This window comes from Camelus dromedarius, chromosome 1, assembly GCF_036321535.1.
Source record: "Camelus dromedarius isolate mCamDro1 chromosome 1, mCamDro1.pat, whole genome shotgun sequence".
In the NCBI taxonomy this organism is placed as follows: Eukaryota; Metazoa; Chordata; class Mammalia; order Artiodactyla; family Camelidae; genus Camelus; species Camelus dromedarius.
The window spans coordinates 35,431,777-35,451,968 of record NC_087436.1 but is presented as its reverse complement, the minus strand read 5'-3'; the positions used below and the strand labels follow the sequence as shown (position 1 = coordinate 35,451,968).

At 38.8% G+C, this 20,192-nt stretch overlaps 1 long non-coding RNA gene across 1 annotated transcript in view; it reads left to right on the top strand.

Annotated features, from left to right (window-relative positions):
- LOC116157296 (uncharacterized) overlaps nucleotides 1-17,113 on the top strand; it is a 271,730-nt gene extending 254,617 nt beyond the window's left edge. The window contains exons 5-7 of the long non-coding RNA XR_004141330.2: nucleotides 14,866-15,010; nucleotides 16,059-16,300; nucleotides 16,804-17,113. This is a non-coding gene — a long non-coding RNA (uncharacterized LOC116157296). The remainder of the gene's footprint in view (nucleotides 1-14,865; nucleotides 15,011-16,058; nucleotides 16,301-16,803) is intronic.
- Nucleotides 17,114-20,192: the final 3,079 nt, after the last annotated feature.

The following is a 20,192-nucleotide window of genomic DNA, read 5'->3' as shown; positions in this document are numbered from 1 at the left end:
GCATTTGCTACTGCAATTTTGATTTCCTGATGGTTTTAGTGAGCCTTCCATGCAGGATTATAATTACTGGATAGTAATCACTGCTTTATGTAGGTCATTTTATTGACTTTGAGGTAGTTGCAGTTTTGATTCTAATTTTATGAGTGAGGAGACTGTGAGAGGTTAACTCATCAGCTGATAGTAGAGCTGGTGAGCGGTCTGGCTGGCTGTGAGCCTGGCCCACTCTTTGCAAACAATGAGCTGTGTCCCTCTGCTTCTCTTCACCACTCGCCCTTTGTGCTGCTCTCATTGCTCCCCGTGTCCCCAAGTCGATGGACTGCAAATGTTATTCTGACTTGCTGCAGAGGGGAGTGAAGGTCGCAGACGATCCGGGTACATGTGGAGTGCACCAGAGGTTATCATCACAGACCGTGTTTATTGCGGCGCTCAGCCAGGGGTTTTTGGCAGTTTTCAGGACCGTGGAGGCCTCCTCTCAACACAGGAGCCAGTGTAAATACACAACAAAGGGACCACACCTGAGGAGGGCCTTCTGTCTATTTGAGTGACCTTGTTCATGGCTCTGGGCCACTGAAGATCCTTCTCATCAGTCACATTTTCCATTTCCCTTTCTGAAACTTCCTGTAAGCCTGTTTGAAGTTTTTCCCTCCCAGTAGTTTATAGGGTGATTAAGATTTCAAGTTCTCCAAAGATGAAGCTGATAGGTACTTTTTAAATGACATTGTCATCATAATTATATTTGCCATGCTGATCAGAATTTTCTTTAAAAGAATTAGTTATCATGGTAGTCCTCACCCTACCTGCCAGTTATCCGAGGACAAGATAAATTCATGCTCACACTTTGACAGTCACAGTCTATGAGACAAGAAGTGGATCAGGAATTAGGTTTCTGCTACACGATGTAGTAGGGCTTGTCTAGTTCAGCTGGAACAAAGATCTTCCCCTCTTGTTTCCACTATTGCATATCAGTCAGTGTATCAGTCAGTAAACATTTTGGGGTGCCACCAAGTGCCCATGCCTTGATGAATACAAGAGATGAGTGACAAGATCCACATACAGAAGGAATTTATTAAGAAAGGAGTCCAACAAACTTTGGGTCATCAACAGCTTGGAGGCACATTTTTGCTTTTGTAAACTGAATATGAAAAGATGACAGGGAATAATAGACGGCTGAAGCCTGTGATGAGTGGTGGTGTGGGAAAAATGGAAGCTTGGCATGCTTGTCCTTGGTGGACCTACAAAATGTAGATAGGCCTCACAGAATTGCAAAACTGAAATCCGAAATTTGGTTTTCAGTGAACACATGGCAGGGCTTGAGGATCTGAGATAATTAATAGAAATTAACCTCAAACTTGCTAACAACAGTTTGCCAAGAGGCTGCTGACACGAGTTGCTGCTATGGAAGACAAAGCTGACTTGTAATAAAACTGAAGTGCCCCTTTAAAAAGTACCGGTTAGGTAGAGATGAAACCGTTTTGCATGCTTCCCTTTCTTACGTATTTAACTTGGAAATTTACCTACCTTATTGTGTAACTTGATTTTATTTTTGACACATGAGAAGATGGATCAACTTTTCTGTATTGCAGCATTTTTTGGGGTTAAATAACATTTTCAATATGCAATTTCAGTTTAGCTGATTTATAATTACAGTTTTATTATTTTATAACAATGTGTTACTCTTAATATAATGTGCTCCTGTATTAAAGGCTGATGTGGTGCACAACTGTTGTTAAGCATGTAAACTGATGGCATAATTTGCCCTTGACCTTGGATCTTGGGGTTGCTAGAACTCTGAGGAGAGAGAGGTGGGGTTTTTTTTTTTTTTCCGGCCACTTGGGACACTACCAAAGGCATTAATTTTAAAACTAGACTGGAGTAATTACCGTTACATTTATGTTAGAGGTTAACATTTGTGTTATTTCCTCTTATTGCCTGGCTTTACAGAATGTTATGCCCCACTGCTTTTATTAAATCCAGGTAATAGAGGAAATAACAGTGTTATTAACCTCTAACACTGATGAAAAATTAGTCTTAAGTAAAACATGGTTTAAAATCACAGCAATTGTGCTAGTCGTCTAGCTGGTTCCCCAACGAAGCACAGTAAGGCTTTGTGTACTCACTGCGTCCATATTTATTATTATAAAAATAAAGACAGAGTATAATATGAAATAAATCTCGGGGGGAATGGGGATTAGATTTTAATGCATACTATACTCTTACTAATAAATGTTATAGGTTTGCATGACATTAAAGAAATAAGTACTTATTTTAAAAAGTACCACTTTTCTCTGCTTGAAAAAGCAACTAGTTTTGATAACGACTACTTTCACAGAAAGCACTTAGAAATTTAATATATAATATCACTGACCCTATCAGAAGTCTCCAGTACAATGCTTCTAAACAAATATTTTTAAGCTGCGTATTACTGTAGAAAAGTTCTCTTTTCCATGCATGTTTGCTTTAAAACATTAATTTTTAAAGTGATTTTTGATATTTGAGTAGAGGGATATTTTTCTTCCCTGGTTATACTATATATATATACAGAACATGGTTTTGTGGGGATATTTATTCTACTTGAGACCACAAAGTAACCATCTCAAATGATTTTATTATTTTTAGACAAATGTGAAAATGTAGACTTAATAAATAAGGTTAAGGCAATAATTTATTACAGAAAGATGTTCTTTACAGAAGAATTTGATAGCATAGTCTATTGTTTAGTTATAAAGTATAATTTATATGTTTTGATTCATAAATATTTTATTTAAATTTAATATTGAAGCAACACACCCACTCTGTCAAGTACAGTGTATTTGTATCTATCAAAGTAACTTTAAAGGTTTTTTTTTTTTAATTGTTTGTTTGATTTTTTAAATACACCCTTCTGCCTAACTTTTATTAGTGAATTGTCAAATTATTTGAAGGTAAATTTTCTCTTGCAAAATAAAGCATATCTTTTAACTGTAGGTATATAGTTTTCTAAACTACACAATGTGATTTTAAAATAATGAAGTATTAAGAGGTTTCTTTTTAATCTGTTAGTTTAAATGAAGAATGAACATAATTGATTAGGACAGGCATCATTATTGAGAGGGATCATTTTGTTTTACCTCTTTATTTGAAGGATTATGTGGAAGAACATTAATGTATTTGAGAGCCTTTTTGTGAAGTAAATGAATTCATATATAGATAAGTGTTTTGTAACTATGCAAATATGAAATATTAGATAATAATACTATTCTCATGACTTATAGTGGAAAAGATATATAAACCTCATAGTATTCATTGCATTTCTATAATATATATTTGTCTAAAAGAAAACAAAAAGAAAAGTAAGCACTGTACTTCTTAACCTTTAGGTAAATATACATTCCAGTGGCATGAACAGTCCTAGGTTAAGACTCAGTTACACATTTACCTTTTAAATTAACAACCACTTCAGTGGTTAAATAAGTATTCCTAAGCCAAAACATTGGAAGCTTAGTTAGTATCCAAAACAAGTCTGTCATTAATGAACTTATTCCCCAACAAAAGGAAAAGGAGGCATCAAATGTGAACTGTGGATGTGCTCAGTTCCCTTATTCTAAACACATTAGTACACCGTATTTTCCCACTTGGAGAAGCTTTTGTATACTGAGCATGTGGCTGTTTAAATGCCCCAGCGGGGCTTCCAGAGGCTGTGAAAAAAGGAAAAATTATTTGGAACAATTTGCATTCGTTCAAGGGCAACGTTAAGCATTTTACAGCTGGTTTGTGGCTATTCTTGTGCTGCGTAAGCTGTCTTTCATGTCAAAAGTCCTTTCCTGCTTACAGATCATCAGGAAGCATTCTGCTGCGTGCTGTTTGCCCAAGTTCCTCCAGGGCTCTGGGCCTTTGATCAGGGATACCATTTGCAATCTGGTTAAAAATAGGAGGCTGCTGAGATAAGCCTGGGTCCTGGAAGTGAGGAACGGCCCTTTCCTTTTTCTTTTTCAGCTTTGTTCTCTTGTTTTTTAATATGGGAACCGATGATCCCAGCGCAGAAGAATCGTGTTCAGGAATGAGGGCACGCTTAGAGGTGTCAGAACTTTAAAGGGGAAGAAACTTTGTTAAAGAGGTCCACTTCATGAACCCAGGCCCACTATTTCAGTGTTTAAGTTTTAAGAGAAGTGAGTCTGTTATTTCTCGGGTTACAACACAGCAGTACTTGCTTCTCTCACACTGAAGGTACACGGCTTGTCGCACTACTTCCAAGTGTGGTTTTGAATATCTTTGAATATCTTTTTTCCCCCCATTTTTTAAATTGAAGTAAAAAGTTGATTTATAATGTGGTATTAGTTTCTGGTGTACAGCATAGTGATTCAGTTATATATTTATACACAGACACAAACACATTCTTTTTCATACTCTTTTTCATTGCAGGTTACTATGAGCCATTGAATATAGTCCCATGTGCTATACAGTAGGACCTTGCCATTTATCTATTCTGTACATAGTAGTTTGTATCTGCCAATTCCGACTCCCAGTTTATCCCTCCCTGCCCCCCTTCCCTTCTGGTAACCATAAGTTTGTTTTCTATGTCCATGAGTTTCTTTATGTTTTGTAAATAAATTTGTGTCTTTTTTTTTTTTTAGATTCCACATATAAGTGATCTTTATAGTGGAAAAAATTATGAGCAGGATTGTTGTTAGCAAACCTAACATAAAAGAGCAATAATATAATTGAAATTACAGTTTGATAATGATCATTATAAGGATAAAGCCAGAATAAAAATGACTCATCTTTTTATTTTCTACATCACTTATCAGTTGTCAGTACTTTCTTAAGTTTGGCTACTTGTTGAAAACAAAAGCATGAGGATTTATTATACATAGTTTCTTGTTTAGTTTCTCTAGGAATTTCAGTTAACATTACTCTATGAATTTAAGATGCAGGGAGACGGTGACTTGTTCATTATTGTTTGCTTAAGTAACAAATCAAATGTGCCACAAGCCATGAAATTAGACACTTCTTTGGAAATGAAACATAATCTAGATGGTGAAAATATAGTAAGTTTGACTACTAGAATATCAATATGATACTCAGGGTGAAATATTTAGTATGAAATGAAATGTACTAGAAGAGGTCTTGGGAATTTAATGAATTTTTCTGCTAGCAGGCAAGACCATTTATTTGTTCATTTACCCAAACGGAGATCTGTGCAAAGCCAAATCCTGTAATGTAAAGCAGGATATGAGAGTGCCTCAAAGAGGCTAAAAAAGATGTTTGTTTTAATGCCATGTCCATTTTTGGCAGTTTTAGAGCCTGTGTACATTTTGAGGGGACAAGGAGGAATTAATCAAAGGAAGAACTGTGAGAATAAGTTTGGAGAATGGGGGTGGGGAGGTGAGATTTGAGGTGGAGAAATCAGTTTATACGAATTTCAGGATCAAGGAGATTTTGGAGGCTGCATGTGACACAGGTGTGCTTGGTTGGAGCACCGTGTGACAGCATGAGGGGTGGGGGTGGTGGGAGCTGGGCTGGGAGGGGAGGTGGGGGTGGAGTTTGCAGAGCTAGCAGGGGCCAGATCCTGGAAGATTATATGTGCTGTATCCATTGAACTATATTAATGTTTCTTCTTTAATCATACTGTAATAACATTTGCTGCTGGGTTTGCTGTATTAATTCATATTTTAAAAAATTCCTATTTGCCCAAGCTGAAAACTTTGTAAGTTGTGTTTGTGTTTGAATATCACTACGTGTGATAGCTTACATTCCAGCAGACACAATCTTGAGGTTTAATTAGACCAATTTTACAAGCAGTTTTATATAAAACAAATGTTTCAACCCATGTCTTTAGAATGGAGACAGTCATCTCTGAAAGGGGCTTCTTCCTAAAAGTCCAACTCAGAGGTTTTTTGGTCTTGGCGGTGTGATTACCACTGTTTTGAGTACCTTGCCCTGCAAAATATACACCATCTCACTTTGCAGTGTCCTAAGATGGGCATTTTATACCTCTGTCTAGAACTGGTCATGGAGTTAGGTGTACCAGGAAAAAGGATCTAATTTCACTGAAAAGATGGAATATACATTTGCACTAATGTCTGGAAAATCAACTTGTGCCTAAATTTTAAAGGACTGTAAGACGAATCAGTGAAATTTTTGCAATACGCTTTTACTGTATATTCTGGTAAAGTCATTTGGCCCCTAAGCCTCAGAAGGTTAATTGGATCTCTCGTAATGAGTGACTACACACAGTCACACATGGTTTGGAAATTTATTTATTAATTAAAAATTGTTATTTTTCAGGCAATAACATTGAGGTGCTAAATTCAACTCTCTTTTATTGAGTGGGATTGTTCTAAATTTGTTAGTTTTATGGCTCCTGTGATGAACATTATTAAAAACGAGCACTAAGAGCCAACTTAAATAAAAAAAAATACCTATGTTGCTTAAATATGTTTTTCATCTCTACGTCTAGCAAATAGCTTTTATGTAAATTTGAACCTGCTTTGAGCTTTTGGGGACAGGTATAATAGCACTGAGTCAGGTATTTGCCATGTACCAGAGGTGGCTACTGAGTGGGAATTTTGTTAGTTAAAGGAGTCACTCTTAATAACAAAAAAGTTGTAAGACAAGCAGGAGGAGGGGTGGGGAAGGCAAGGTTTGAACCTACTGTTTCATTAAGCAAAGGAGAAAAATATTTTGCAAATACAGTTCTGTATCTCATTTGCCTCTCCTATTTCCTTTTTCGCCTTCCAGTTTTTCTTTCTTCTTTCTCTTGTTATCCTTTGCTGTAAAAATAAATGTATTGCTTATTTTAGCACTTGATAAATGTCATATATATGTAATTTTCTTTAATGGAATAGCTTATTAGTTTTTCTTACGGCTTATTTCTTTCATAGAGACCCATCACATAGATGCCAGGAATTTATAATACCTTAAGTGGTACCTTCCTGAGGAAAAGAGAGAAAGGTATTATCATTACTACAACACATCCACGTACCATTAAGAGTTTCTTTTAAGGGATTAAATCTGCAGAGAAAGAAAGAAAGGGATCCTAAAAGCGGCTGCTGTATCAAACCCCACAGTTGTAGAAGAACAATCTGCAAGGATGTCTTTTGCTTTAATCATTTTGTCTCTTAGCTCTTCTCTTCTTTTAAGGATGTTCTCAGTCTTACTATCTCAGATTTTAGTGTACATGTGTGCTCTGGGGAATGGAGAGCTGTGGAGAAACTCAAATACTTCTACATAATAGGTCTACATAATAGTTATGGGAGAGAGAGCACATTTAGAAGATGGAAAACTTTTATGCTGGAAAGACCAGGCCTTTCAGATGTTTGAGAGATTGTTACATGGGACCATTTATGAAGACCATCCCAGAGATCTAGACCATGAAGGCTTGAACCGTATCAAGGGTAGGAAAACTTTGTGTAGACTTCTAGATGTAGACCCTGCGTGACTTTAAGGGGAAGGGTTGAGGACTTAAAATATCAAAATTTACAAGTACATAGTTCCTAGGAATGACAAGACAGGTCTCTGAAGGAAAATTCCATGTGGCTTTCTCAGAGAGTCCAATTCCTTTAAAAACAAAAATATAGCAACCTCCCCCCACCCCAAAACTCAGATGCAACTCGATATGGAAGAAAGAATAATATGTATGCAGAATTTTCTCAAGGGGGAAAATGGTACCTAGAAGCTCCTGTGTCAGAGCAATTTCCTTTGAAATAGCTATATCAGATGTACTAAGAAACGGAAACCCTTTGGTCCTGGTAAATTTAGGAGACTTTGCAACTATACGTTACAAGATATTATTAGTCAGAGATATCCCATGAGTAAAACTGCTGTAAACATTCAATACATAAAATACCTGGACATTAAGTATCCACAGATATTATAGAATTCCTGTATGAGAGAAACCTCATAAATGTAGCAGCCTAAGGTTTAAGTCAGATATTGGAGATCATCTCAGTGACCCAGGGAAGAAAGTCTACATCTGTGATGGATTGTACTAAGGGCTTTAAAATGCATGGATTCTTGTTGCTACTTAGAAATTTAGTTGGTTTATGACTCAGGGAAAGGCTCTGAGATGATGTTAATAGATCTGAAGAGGCGATGTCTGTCAGGAGGGGATTGGTCAGTAAAGAACTGGTAGATACGGGGGCTGTGGGTTGGCTGTATCAATCAGAGAGAGCACAGAGCATGAGGGAAATGCTTCCACCTATGGAGCAGCATACTTCTCGAAAGAGATACTTGTTACCATTAACATGAAAATATATGACTGCCTCCGTTTTATCCAGTTCTAGGATCATCTTCAGATTGTAATTTGACTTCTGTGCACTTGCTACTTAAAAAAGAAAAACTACAGAAGATTTGAGTATCCTGTCTTTTTGGCAGTTTTATTTTTTACTCTATGTTACTCCAGTAAAAAAAAAAAATATCGATTATATACAGTCTCTTGTGAATTATATTAGTCTGAGGTTTTAATGTGTAGTTCAGACAGTTTTTCTCACTGGCATGATCACTGCACACAACATTATGAACCAGACCCAGGATGTTGATGCTTACCCTCTGAAGCTTCATCTGGGGCTACATGACTCATTTGTGCAAGCTGGAAACTGTTGCCCCTTCCTCTGAGTAGACATAGCTTTGCACCAGGGAAGCTGGCTTGGTGAGCAAAGGGTGGGTTGGATCTCATCTCTTATTTTCCTCTTGATTGGTGCCTTTGGTCAGTGACCAGCCTGTGCAACCACATCAGTGGCTCTGATAGCACCAAGTTCCTTAGCAGTTGGCAAGCCTGATGGCATGCTACACAGTTTGTGTGTATTTTTTGGAAGCATATTGTATGTATCTTTCAGATTCATATTCAATGCACAAAAATGGCAAATTAGGGGTGGTTATTTTCATTTTATGTGTTAAATAGGGCATGAAAATTATTTGTTTAAATAATTTCTCCCATTATTTAATTTAGAAAAAAGTTGAAGAACACATCTAGTAGTTGAAATATATTTTACTTTAAAAAGTTTTTGTTTGTTGAGTCTCACAAAAAGTCACATAGATGTCCTGTCTTAGCCACACCCCTCTCCTATTATCAGAATAGCTACAATCTGCAACGTCTACTCTTTTTTTCCTTAGATTTAGAAAGTTTTGAACACACATACACACAAATATTTATGGCAGATTGTACTATTGTTCCTAATATTCCTTTTCTCCTTACCTCAAAGAAGATAACGCATTCTTTTCCCATTGATGTGCAGCATGGTCGTCTGATTTGCTCAAGCCAAGGGATATGCCAAATCTGAGAAGTTCTTTCACTTCTGCCCCTCCACCCCATTCCCCTCAAGAAAAGCAGGTATGAGATGGGTGCTGCTCCTCCAGCCTGGATTCTGGATTGAGAAAACAAATGAAGCAGACTCCATCAGCCCACAGCCTGCACCAGAGCCACAGCCAGCCTGCAGTCCTCATTTAACATGAGTGAGAAATAACTGCCAGAGTTAGCTCTGAGATTTGGGGCTTGCTTGTTGCCACAGCAAAAACTATCTAATACATGTTTTAATGTTACTGTCATAACAAGTATTGCTGTAACGTTGCCAGCACTCATTGCTGCTTTACACTTTTACACCACTGGCGGTTGTAAACTGCTCTCAAATGGACGACCTCATTTGATACTCACAGCTGCAATTAACAGTAGGTGCCTTAAGTTGACACTAAGAGAAGTTCACGAATTCTCTCAAGGTCAAGGTGCTGGTAAGTGGTAGGACAGGACCCTGAGCTCAAGTTGTCATTTTTCTGGACCTTAGGTGACTAATCTCCAATCCACTTTACTAACTTTTTAAGGTTGCACACATCCCCATTGTCCATCATGCCAGCCCATGGTGACTCTGTCTGTACAGGTACTTCATCCATCCTAATTCCTTAACTGGCATTTCAAAGACCTTCCACCAAGATCAAGGGAAAAATAAAAAACCCTCATCATATCCTCCACACAATTCTGAGTTGTCTGTGTGCTGCAGGTCTCTCTAGCCTCAAATTCTTACTTCGTCACCACCTTGATTGCTCCCTGGCCTCCAGCCACACTGGCTTCTTTTCAGTGTCCCGGGAGAAGTCATGCTTTCTTCCACTGCAGGGTTTTGTGTATATTATTCTTTTCTGCTAAAATGCCCCTTCTCACCCTACATTCATCCCCACCATCTACCATCCCCTTCCCCTCAAAATCTAGGTCACTCCTATCCTTTCTTTAAATCTCTGCTCTGTAGTCAGTGGCAAGGAGACCTCTTCTGACTTTCCAGATCTCACATCGAAGCCTAGACCCTGAAAGGACATCTCCTTCTGCCTTGACTGGGATCGATGTGGTTCAGTTTGTGTAACGTCTCTAAACTCCATTCTTTTCCCTTTGTTATTATTTTATGAGTGGTTATTTATCTTACTCACCCTAGTACTTAGCACACTCTCTGGTACCTAATAGGTACTCCACAAACATTTCGTGAATCACTGAACATTCAGATACGACACTGAACCCTGACTCGGCAGCAGCCGGTGCAGCTGAGCCGACACGAATGGGATGGGAGTGTCAGGTTTTGATAAGGGGAGGGACTGCTGTGGGGAGTTGGAGACGGTGATGACAAGGGAGTTTGGTGGGAAGCAGCCAAGGGGCTGTTGGTGGCCGCTGCAGCATGCCAGGTAATAATCAGAGAGCCACTAGGAGGCAGCCCCCTGGGTGTGTCTAGCCGAGGCTCACCCCACTGAGGACGCACATGCCAAGGACTCACTCACTTCTCTCCAGCAGCTCAAGTCTTCAAACTTTCTTTCCAGTTTTCACAAAGCTGATGTTTCTAGACTTGCTTGCCAGTGAAGCTTAGAGGTTTCCACGTGTTTTCCTCACCCTTTCATTCTCCTGAGGTGTGTTTTTCTCTGTAGATTTATTCCTTTTTTTCTTTTGCTTGAAGGAACAGCAACTTTGAGGCCAAGTAGAACAGAAGAGGAAGTATACCCTCTAAATCTATGACTGGCCCACGGCAGGCCCAGTTTTGGAGCCCAGTTTGGATGCCCTCCTGGTATCACTGCTAGTCTTTGGGGGATTTTCTCTCTCTTTCATTGGGCTGCTTCCTAATCTTATTTCGTAAACAGCAATATAAGATTTCCACTTAAAAAGAAAAACAAAGAAATAAAAAACTTCTTCCAGGTTTTCTGATAAAGATAGGTGTGTGTGTGTGTGTGTGTGTGTGTGTGTGTGTGTGTGTGTGTGTGTGGTGGGGGGTGCAGAATTGGCCTTACACCTTTGAAAATAATATGTTGATTTATGATGATTAAAAGGGAGAAGTAGAATGGAAACAGGAAAAAATAGCACTAGTTTGCCTACGAGAGACTCAGATTGAAGGTAAGGATTCATTTTAAGAATGATGAGGGAGGTGTTAGTATTGATCTGGGTAGGGAGCTACTGACTGTGAGCAGGACATCCAAGGAGGCTAACCAGGGAAACAGCTCAATGGGTGATACTTGGAAAACTAAGACCCCATTACAAAGCTGGGGGACTGCATCAGAATGCACTTGAACCCTGGCGTGCACACATTTAAATCTCCCAACCCAGTTGCACCCTTTTGGTCAAAGTGCACCCGAGTCATCCCCAGTGGAGAGTTCACATTGCATGGTCCAGAGTCTTGGAAGGTCCTCACTTATCTAAAGGTCTCCTCTGTTTGGGGAGCTCAGGGGCTGGCTAAGAAGGTTTAACATTTTTCTATTAAAAATGACACACACCCACTTTCTCCCCTTCCATGGCATGTGCAAATCTAGTTAGCTGAATGTAGCTTAGAGACAGTCCTACACTGCCCCGATGGGTACAGGCACACGCTTAGTCATACAAAATAGCACCGTTAGCAAGGGCGTGTGCTAGCACATGCCATTAATTCATCAAGTGAATTCCTGTTTGTTCTAAGTCTCTACCGAGACCCCAGCAATGTGTGATTCCGTGAAACATTCTGCCACAAACTTGGTTCTGTCCCTTGTCTGTCCTCCCTTTGCTTGGCCAACCCCAGTTTAGGATCTCCTGACAGAGGGCCAGCACTCACATTGCAAAGTTTTCATTTTTGACCTGATATCTTTGATTTGTTCTGCTACTGTTCCTCTTTGTCTGATCTTTTCATCATCCCTTTATTCTTGTCTCTTCTCCTTCATCATCTTAGTGCCAGGCTCCTCGCCCACACACATCTGATCTACCCATTCTCACTGTCAGTTTCCAGGTTGGCCTCAGCCAGAATGTGATGGTACTATACTTCTTTACAACATACTTTTCATTGTAACATAAAATGTTACAGCAATTCAATGATACATACTCTTCTTTATTTAAGAATACTTGTGACACTGTAATTTTTTTTTCACATGGGTAGGTCTGCCCTCCATGATGTCTCCTTATCATCTTGCTGGTGAGTAGAGACGCCTGTCATTGAGATCTTCCCCACGCCTAAAGACCACCAGAATCACGGCTTTTACATATGGGAATAGTAATAAATACGTTCTGTGTGGCAGCCTGGGCTTTGAATAGGGACAGGAGGCGTATCAGGCTACAAGCCTTGTATGATTTCCTTGAAAATATAGAAGAAAGATGAGTTAAATAGGGTTTTCAGCCTCACAGATTCTGTGTGTCTCTGTAATGCCCTGGCCAGTTAGTTCTGCCTATCCCTTGTGCTATGTCATCCCCAATGGATTATTCTGATTTCCCCTAAAAGTGAGAAAAAACAATTTTCTCTATTGCTGGCATTAAAGGGTCAGGAAGCATCTTTATTTCTCTATTTCTGGCAATAAAGGATCAGAAAAACTGCTTTCCTCTTTGGTCCTAAGCAAAGGAATGGGAAGATTATTAATTTTAATATGAAATTATTTAACCATATAAAATAATTTTATATGATCCAGCAATTCCACTCTTGGGTATATACCTAAAATAATTGAATGTAGGGACTCAAAGAAATATTTTTACACCATTGTTCATAGCAGCATTATTCGCAATGGCCAAAAGGTAGAAACGACTCACATGTCTATTGACAGATGAATGGATAAACAAAATGTGATATGTGAATTCAATGGAATTATTTTTCAGCTTTGAAAAGGAAGGAAACTCAGACACTTGCTAAAATAAGGATGAATCTTGAGGACATTATGCTAAGTGAAATAAGCCAGTCACAAAAGGAAAAATCCTGCATAAGCCCACTTATACGAGGAACCTAGAACAGTCACATTCAGTGATAGGAAGTAGAATGGCTGTCGGGGAGGGAGGGAGGCAGGGAGGACGAGTTATTGTTTAATGGATACAGCCTTTCAGTTTTGCAAGAGGAGAAGAGCTCTGTACATGGATGGTGGTAATGGTAGGACAACAATATGAATATGTTTAATGACATCTAACCGTACACTGAAAAATGGTTAAGATGATAAATTTCACATCATGTATATTTTACACCTATTAAAATTTTTTTAGACGTCACCTCTAACATGTGAAACCAATTATAGGTTACCTACTATGTGCCAGATGTTGAACTAGGTACTTTACATACATTTATTACTGATAAATATTATTATTTTCATTTTACAAGTGAAGAAGCAGAAGTTCACAGGAGTTAAAATAATTTCATGAGATCATGCAATAAAGCAGCAGAAATGAAATCTGAATGCAGGCCCGTGTAGTCTCCACTACGCCACACGCCCACTACCCGTGTGTACTAACGTATTTGTGCACACAGACACACACACAACCCCGCACACACATAGGATTCTGTATTTTCATCTCAGTATATAATGTGTATTATTCTTCAGCTTAATTAATTGTGTTAATTACTATAAATACAAATGTTGAGGCTAACCACTTAATGAATATGGCAGAGTTAAGCCACATAATCACCGTATGGTGCGTGCCATGGACCATTTCTCATTGCTGAAGGCATCTGAGAGGCAGAAGTACTGGGCAAACACAGCTTTACTGGTTGCTGAGGTAGCAGGGAATGAGACTGATTGTTTAGGCTTCAGGCTTTGCAATTACAAGCTGGCATTTCAGTAACGACAATTTAAAATTTAAGTTCCAAAAAGGCTTAAGACCAGGTCCATCCTCTGACCTTTTTTTCTCCCACAGTTTTGAGATTACTTTTAACATGTATTTGGTGGTGCTGCTGGAAGATTTTTCTAAGCATTTTGATTTTTTGTTTCCATCTCTGATTGAACTTGATATGTGTTCTTTGTGTAACAAGAACAGTCTGTCTGGTGTAGGCAGGAATTGGGTCCCCAGTACACAAAACAGCCTTGGCCCTGCTGGAGCATGTATTCCCTAGGTAGCGGGCACAGAGGCAGGGTAATTGGCTACCTCCTGGTTGTAAGTGCAGGTATGTTAACTGTGGGCTTGAGAGGAACCTCCATTTTGGGTTGCAGTTTATTATTAGGTGAGGAAATTACTGGACACCTCCAGCTGCCATTAATCAGACACAGAGTCAGACTGGAGCCAAGTGAGAAGCCTGTGGGTGGATTCTGCCCAGTGCTGTGGAAATACAAGAAGACAGAGACAAATGTTTTCCAGCCTAGCAGCACTAAACTCTGCCCTTTCACAGTCCTTAACATGCTTGTTCAAATTGATTTAGTTCATTTCCCCCCTCAACCTCACCATCCATTTTCCTTGAAGACGGACAGTTTTATGTGTTGCTACCATGTTATTCTGTGTTGCTACTCTGCCGGTAGCTATAGTGTTTCAGCAACGTTTACTTCCAGACGAAAAGGATGAGGGGGCGGGGGGGGAGTGGAGACAGAGGGAGGTGAGGTTGCGTCATTTTAATTCTTTTTTTTATGGGGTGCAGAACATGCCCATCATGGCACTGACATTCTCTCTCCTCTCCCTCTTTTCTTTATTCCTTTTCTCTGTCAATGATTTCCATGAAAAAGCCCTGAATAACATTTCCCACTTGAGAAACACATCTGTCAGGTGATGTCAACGCCTGGCTTCCTCTGCTTCCTGTTGGGTTCAAACGTGGCCTTCTCTCATGGTCCTGGAATGCTGACATGGTCGAGTGGCCAGAGCCAAACACAGGTAGGGTCAAGCTGAAAAAATCGACGGGGGCCTTCTGTCCTCAGCTTAGCTTTGGAGGGAATGGGAAGAATCTAGGAAGCGATTTATTGTCTCTGCTGGTGTAAATTCAGAAGAGGGGGATGGCGGAGAGAGAAAAAAAAAAAAAAAGAGACCGCAAACAGCCCCATCAGCTGCAGAGACGTCAGTCAAGACATCCCAAACATCCCAAGTGCTGGTCCAGTTGGAGACATTTGCCTCAGGATAAGCAGGAATTCAGATCTGACCCTCACCCTCAACATTTTTGGAAGTGGATGAAAGTGTCTTATCTGAACATGTAAGAATATTTCTGGCACTGAAGGCCACAGACGAAAATTCAGAGTTAAAATAAATACTCAGAGAAGGAGAGGAAACAGTGAGGTTAAAGGTCTGATCAGATACGCGCCTCTAAGCTCACTGACTTCACCACACGCTCGTTTTATTCCATCCGGTTTTCATGTACTAATGTACGCCACAGCAAACAGAAAGACTCTTTTTACTCTTCCTGCTTTTGTGTGGACGGGGAGAAGACGACAAGTCCGGTGATTTAGGTAGACAAATACAAATAAAATAAGCAAAATAAAATTAGATAAGCCAGTTTGAAGTGTGTAACCAGATATGAGTATTTTCCACTCTTTCCTGTGCACCAGTATTTAGTTATGTATAGTGCCTGGGTCTGTGGACCAGTCATGATTATTACTCAGTAACAGAAAAGGTTTAAAATCATATCCTTAGAATGAATTTGCCATTTTATGAAGAAGTAGAATCTGGGCAAGGACACTTAGTGAGATAGCCATATGCTTACATACACACGCACACTTTTTGTTTTTAAAGAAAAAAATGTTATTACTCCAGCACAGATTAAGCTTAAGGATCGGGGTCTTAGTCATCTAATGACTTTCCAGGTGGGTCCTCTCTGGGCAACTGGAGGTCACAGGGAGGACACTCTGAGTGGGTGCTGAGATAGGGCGTGTGGTAATCCTTATACCATCAGCATGTAGATGACAGTCCCTTGTTTCCCTGCCGTTCTCAGGGTTTGCATGGTTGACTGTTCCTAATCAGAGATCACCTTGGTGACACACCGAGTTCCTCTGAAGCTGGGCACCAGTAGGCCTTCAGGGAAATGAAGCATGTGGCTACTTCAGCCAGACAGTCAGTCTCTGTTTGATGACTGTGCAATGACTGAGAAAGCCTTCTGACTTCACTCCTGTGCTCCAGCATTGTCATGGCTTTGGTGCTTGGAGCATCGATTCGGCACTGCCTTGTGAGATCCAGGTGGGCAAATGAATTACCCAGACTCTCTTTCTGCAACAACTGAGCTCCCTTTGATGGGATGCCACGCAAATACCACTTAATAACCCAAACTTTCTCAGGAAGAAGATCCAACATATCACAAAACTACTGTCAGAAATCTTTTCTTCTGACAGTACCCTTTAAGTTATTTAAAATCTCTTTTTAAAGGGCATGAGAACATATGTGCCCAAACGACTTATTCACTGAAAAAGTTACCTTTACTGTTTTGGAGAATGTGCTGCAGAAAGTTTTCATAGTACTATTGGGAAGCAGGAGATTTTATGACCATTTGTTCAGAATCCAAAGTTGGGATGTACATTGTAAAATATTAGGACTGTCTTTCTGGGAACCACAGAACAGATGTTTATAATCAAGAATGTTCCAGAAAATCAGAATAAGTGATTGCCACAGTAATGGCTTAAATAATTAATATTTTAGTAGCTGTTATTCATATTTTATCTGTGTCAATCTTTTCCCTCACACAGGAAAATAAAAATGAATCAGTAAAAACATTTTTACTTGGATCATCCAAGGAACTCTCTCAAGAGACAGAGGAGAATCCAGACAAAGAACTGATAAAACTGGTTTTCTTAATCTGCCACTTTCCTTATTCTGCCAGAAAGTTAGCAATCCAATGTGAGCATGATCAGCAGTGTGTAAAAAACCTATAATTAAGGACTCGGATGTTTTCTCTACTGGCTTTATCTTTTAAATAAGAACACCTCTTCAACTGTAAACAACAGCTCTTGGTGGCTGTTTTTATTTGAATAAAATTGTGTTTAAAATTGTTAAAAATTACAAGTTTTTGTCCACATTAAATCATAATGTGTGTGTGTGTGTGTATGTGTAGCTTTGTTACAAAGTATTCCTTCAGAAGACTGGAATCTATTAATCATGTTTGTGGGATGCTAGTAAGTGGCCTTATGCTACCAAAGAAGGATTTCTGTTTCACAGGGGCAGATGGAGAATAATTGAAAGAGAAAACTAAATTTTATTCTCAAGTATAAATTATCATAATACAATATGCCTATCTCTTACATTCTTTCCACCTTCTATTATTTGCTGACAGGGTCAGGCTTGCCTTTCCTTGTTCCCTGTTTTCCAGCAAGGCACTGTTAGATATGGAAGGGAAACCGCTGCTTTGACCATGGGAGGATGGCCCTGGCCTTTGCTTCGGTTCAGTGAATTCGGAGAGCTGCGTGTTAAGGGTGATGGGCTGCACTTTGAAGCCCTAATGGGCAAGACTTTCTGCTGCAGAGCAGGAGGCTTCAACTTGGTCGTATGGTAGTACAGTGTGAGAACAAAGGAAAGAGGATCACAGTGAAGACGCCACTGAGAAAGACCATGCAATCACCTGGACAATTAATCTTTTTTAGTTAAATACTTGTGACTGCATTTTGTTTGGGCTACAAGCCAAGGGAAGTGATTTTGGAAGACGCTCGGTACAGATTCTCATCAGTTATATCAAACAGCCTTACACAGCATGAACACACTGTAAGAGTACAGATTACTTTCCAGAATTCCAGAAAACACAACCCAGTAAGAAATCTTAAATCATTCTATTCCACATCCTTCAAAATTGAAAGCGGGCAAACACAAGAGCTGGCCATCATGAGTCCGTCTCATTACTTTATTCAAACTATGGCTCATTTGACTCTGTATCTCAGTTTTTATTTTTAATGAGAGAGCCTACATGCTTGCCTTTCTATTCAGTTTCCTTTTTTTTTTTTATCATCTTTCTCCCCCTAATCATTATAGTGACTATAGGTGTAGCGCCTTTCCAAGCCTCTTGGAAGGCCTCTTGTATATTGCAGTAGGATTTCTGGAAAGGCTGAGTTAGAAAGGGGGAGTTCTTTCAAATACTCTTTGACTTTACATCTGGCTGGGATTTAAATCCTGAACTCTTATGTCTGACCATACACAATACCAAAATATTTATCAATAATTTGGAATAATGTCTCCATTCTAAACCACACAATTCAAGAATGAAAACTTGAGAGTTTAATGACAGAACAGTTTAATATATATATATAAAATTTGTATATAATGACATATATGCAGTTATATATAATTATATATAAATTATATATACCCATTGCATATTAATGTGTATGTATAATTTACTTATACATATACACTCACATTCCCTTAGTGTGTAAATGTATAATATAGGAAACAAAGTGAAACAGATTTCCCTTGTGCTTAAAAGTTACTGTGTTGGATTTAGTATAATTCAACAAATACTTAAAGAACAACAGTCTATACTAGGTGTTAGCAATAAAGAGAAAATAAGATAGATAGATTTTTGTCCTTAAGGTTCTTATGGTATAATTTAGGAGGCTGAAAAGTAAACAGAATTTTATTGTGTGACAAGGTTAATGGCAGAGGCGCTGGGACAGCATCGTGTCCAAGCTGCTGTGCATTGCAGGTGCACAGACTGTGCTAGAGGGTTGGAAAATGTACAGAGAATTGTCAGAAGAAAATATGACCTAGAAGATTGCATTTTGATGTGAGCTTCTTTTTGTGGATGATCATCAGACTAATACAATAACCTTAAAAGCCTTCGTTGTTTTTCTTAATTATGTTCCTGACTAGATATAATTTTTTCCTTTCCAATTCTGACGTTTTGTCATCATGTGATTAAAGAAATTTGATGGAGCTTCTGGTTTTGTAAGGTATGCAAGGTTTAGAGAATAAACAACACTCCTTTTATGCGCATTCCTATTTTTTGTTGTTGTTGTCGACTTTAGTGAATTTCATAGAACTTGGCCCCATATATTTTTGAGACAGTTTCAGAAATTCTGTGAATAATTTAATAAATTATTACCATGGTACTCAACTTTGATGGAATGATCATTACATAAATTAGTGATTTCAAAACTGCTGAGTTTTGGTTAAGTCTACATTATGACAATGTGAATTATGATGTGTTTTATATTTTAGTTATCAAAACCATACTGGATTAGCCTGCAGGAATTCTGGCCAATTTTCATGATAACTGGACATGGCCATATAATGTGCTATTCAGCTGCACAGCTGTATAGTCTGCATGTTTTCTGAGGGACGTGGCTTTACTTGTAGGTTCGCATTAAGAAAATCTCCCTCCGTGAGTTTGATTTATAGCTCAGAAACATATAAGCATGTGCATACTAATGTTTACCATTAAAACCAAATTATATATTTTATTATAAACATTGCATATTTTCTTTCTAAAATTCACATGCCAGGTTTTGAAGAACTACACTATAGTTTTATGGAATATTTTTTTTTATATCGTTCTTGTAGTGGATCCCTTATTTAGAAAATTCCATTTTCTTCTGATCATAGTTCAAAGAAAAATGTTCCTTAGTGGGTATTTAAAATAGGTGTTGAATTTTTTCATTATAAAGAGGCTGGATGGCACAGTGGCTAAGTGTGTGAGTACTGAAGTCACAGGCTATGCGTATTCCTTTCGTTTTCATAATTGCCTGATGCTATAACATGCACACATCTGATACATACAGACTATGTTTTCTTTCATCCCCATCTGTGGGTTGAGATAGAACAACAGAAGGATGTAGAAATTACTCTAGCATGAATCCAGTCCCCAGTGAAGTTACCATTCTGGTTTAACTTAGAAACAGAATACGTATATATTAATAAGGACAAAGGATTCATTTGAGTCTTGACTGTACTGAGGCCACCTGAGTTTGTGACAGTAGGTAAAGTGACTATGAAGCTGTATGGAAGCTGTTTGCTAACAGGATTGATTCCTAGAGCTAAGATAGGTGTGCTAAGTGGAGAAGGGGTCCATAAGCCTTACAAAAACAAAATAAAACAAAACAACCCACCTCTTAGCCACGAACAGCCCAGGACATTCTATGAACTGGAAAAG